The 2500-nt window shown below is 46.7% G+C and overlaps 1 protein-coding gene across 8 annotated transcripts in view; it reads left to right on the forward strand.

Moving 5' to 3' along the window:
- raraa (retinoic acid receptor, alpha a) overlaps nucleotides 1-2500 on the forward strand; it is a 101367-nt gene that overhangs the window by 49466 nt on the left and 49401 nt on the right. The window contains exon 3 of one of the 8 annotated variants that reach the window (XM_035533667.1): nucleotides 1281-1324. The exons of the other annotated variants lie outside the window; for them this stretch is intronic. The gene's annotated coding sequence lies outside the window, so the exon portion shown is untranslated. The remainder of the gene's footprint in view (nucleotides 1-1280; nucleotides 1325-2500) is intronic. 8 annotated transcript variants of the gene reach the window in all.

Consider the following 2500-nt stretch of genomic DNA (forward strand, 5'->3'; position numbering starts at 1 on the left):
ACACACCGCAGGTACCGAGGAGGGGACTAACGTACAGCCACGCTGCTTTCGGTAACTCATTAAGCGTCCTAATGCCCGTAGTTCTATGATGTCTGATCACTGGTCTTGCATTCTAAAATGTTTCTAAAACTGACCATCAACCTTGTAAGGTCATATGATCCACAGGCAGGGTGCACCAGCGTGAGTTGTACATTTATGGCATTTAGCGGATGCTTTTATGCAAAGCGACTTACAGTTGTGACAGAGCACAACTTGTGCAATTGAGGGTTAAGGGTCTTGTTCAGGGGCCCAACAGTAGCAACTTGGCAGTGGTGGGACTTGAACCAGCAACCTTCCAATTACAAGTCAAGTACCTTAACCACTGAGCTACCACTGCCTTGTCAAGTTGTTGGTGTTTTGAGAACATTCCTTCCTTAGTGTCTGTGATTTCAAACTGACATGACTGATTTTCTTGGTTTTTACAGACCAGTCCATGTTCATGAGCGTCCATGTTCACTTTACCTGTGTACGCTGTACCTGTGTTCACTTTACCTGTGTTCGCTCTACCTGTGTTCACTTACCTGTGTACTCTCTACCTGTGTTTACCTGTGTACTCTTTACCTGTGTACACTCTACCTGTGTTTACCTGTGTACTCTCTACCTGTGTACGCTCTACCTGTGTCCACTTTACCTGTGTACTCTCTACCTGTGTTCACGTTACCTGTGTACGCTCTACCTGTGTTCTTTACCTGTGTACTCTCTACCTGTGTTCACGTTACCTGTGTACGCTCTACCTGTGTTCTTTACCTGTGTACTCTCTACCTGTGTTCACGTTACCTGTGTACGCTCCACCTGTTCTTTACCTGTGATCTTTAGCTGTGCACACTCTACCTGTGTTTACTTTTTCTGTGTACGCTCTGAAACCCCAAACACAGAGAGAGAAGGGGGGGGGGGGATGGGAACGACAGGCAGTCAGGGCAGGAGAGACAGCAGGAGTGCGTGCTGGGAATGGGGTCCTCCTTATGTCAATGGGTGGGTGATAAGTGATTAAATCTCAACAAACAACTCATTGTTCAGCTCTGCAGTGTCCAGATTGTTTTTATTTAGTTATGTTTAAGTTTCATTCTTTCTGTGTCAAGTCCTTGTGCTAGTTTAGGTCTCTCTGCTTCTCTGTGTGGTAGCCTCTGTGCTAGCCATGTCCTAGCCTCTCTGCTAGTTATATATTACATAATATTATAGTGTTTTTAGTTTAATGATAACACGATAAAATGAACACACACAGTATTCTCCATTTTGCCCAGTGACGTTGTGGAGTTGGTTGGCGAGACACTGATTGGCTGTCCAGGTAAGAGGGTGGCAAGTCCCACCTCCCTGCAGTTATATGATTCGCTAGATTTTTTTTTCTTAGAGTTGAATGACATACAAACAACTGAGTTTAAAACTTAAAAAGAAATGTACATGCAAGGTCTATTATACTGTGTGTGTGTGGATGCGTGTGTGTGTGTGTGTGTGTATACACAGACCTAGTGTCTCTGTAGGAGTAGCAGTGTCAGCTGGAAATGAACTGGACCATGATGCTGAAATATGGTTTTCATTAGGAAGAAGTGTGTGTGTGTGTGTGTGTGTGTGTGAGTGTGTGTGTGCGTGCGTGCTAGTGTGTGTGTGTTTGTACAGTACAGACCTAACGTAAGTGGCCTTGTCTTTTGGGTCTTATGAGTGTGTCAGTCTTTAGCTATGTCTTTCTGTGTGTGTGTGTGTGTGTGTGTGTGTGTGTGTGTGTGTGTGTGTGTGTGTGTGTGTGTGTGTGTGTGTGCTACACTGACATTTTTTTTGTACCCAGCATGAAGCGGCACATCTACCTGTGCGCGAAGGCATGATATTACACCGACTGTTCCATTGCAGAACAACTGTGTGTGTTTGTGTGCGTGCGCAAGTGTGTGTGTGTGTGTGTGTGTGTGTGCGTGTGTGTGTGTGTGTGTGTGTGCGTCGAGTCACTTCCACTTAATTGGGTGGGGTGGGAGGGTAATGTGGTTCACGGGAACAAGTCACTCGCATGCGCTCTTACTCCTTTTGAAATTCACCCGTTATGATGCAATCGTTAGAAAAGAGCGGTCAGCAGAACAGCCGGCGCTCTGGCGTCGGTTCTGGGCCCGCCGCGCGTCTGTGTTCAGCCGGGCCAACCGCCCTGAGTTCAGATTGGGCTGACAGGCGTAGAGTTTTTCTGTCTCACTGCAGATTTTTCAGAGGAGGAGCCGAGGAGGAGCCGAGAAAAACCGAACGGAGAAAGAGAGGTTGACTGCTCAGTCCCCGTGCGTGCGTGCGGTGTAAAGCCCACTCTATTCTGCCATTATCGCTTCCTCTCTGCTCCTCTTTCTTCACGTTTGTGAAACATTCTCTCCTCCAGCTCATTGATTTCTCCATATTTCATATCAGACAAAATCTTTCCCTCTCAGCCAGCTGTGTCAACAGCAGGGCCAGCACTGCGTGTTTTCTTACACACACACACACACACCAGAAAGAA

Source organism: Electrophorus electricus, chromosome 14 (genome assembly GCF_013358815.1).
Source record: "Electrophorus electricus isolate fEleEle1 chromosome 14, fEleEle1.pri, whole genome shotgun sequence".
In the NCBI taxonomy this organism is placed as follows: Eukaryota; Metazoa; Chordata; class Actinopteri; order Gymnotiformes; family Gymnotidae; genus Electrophorus; species Electrophorus electricus.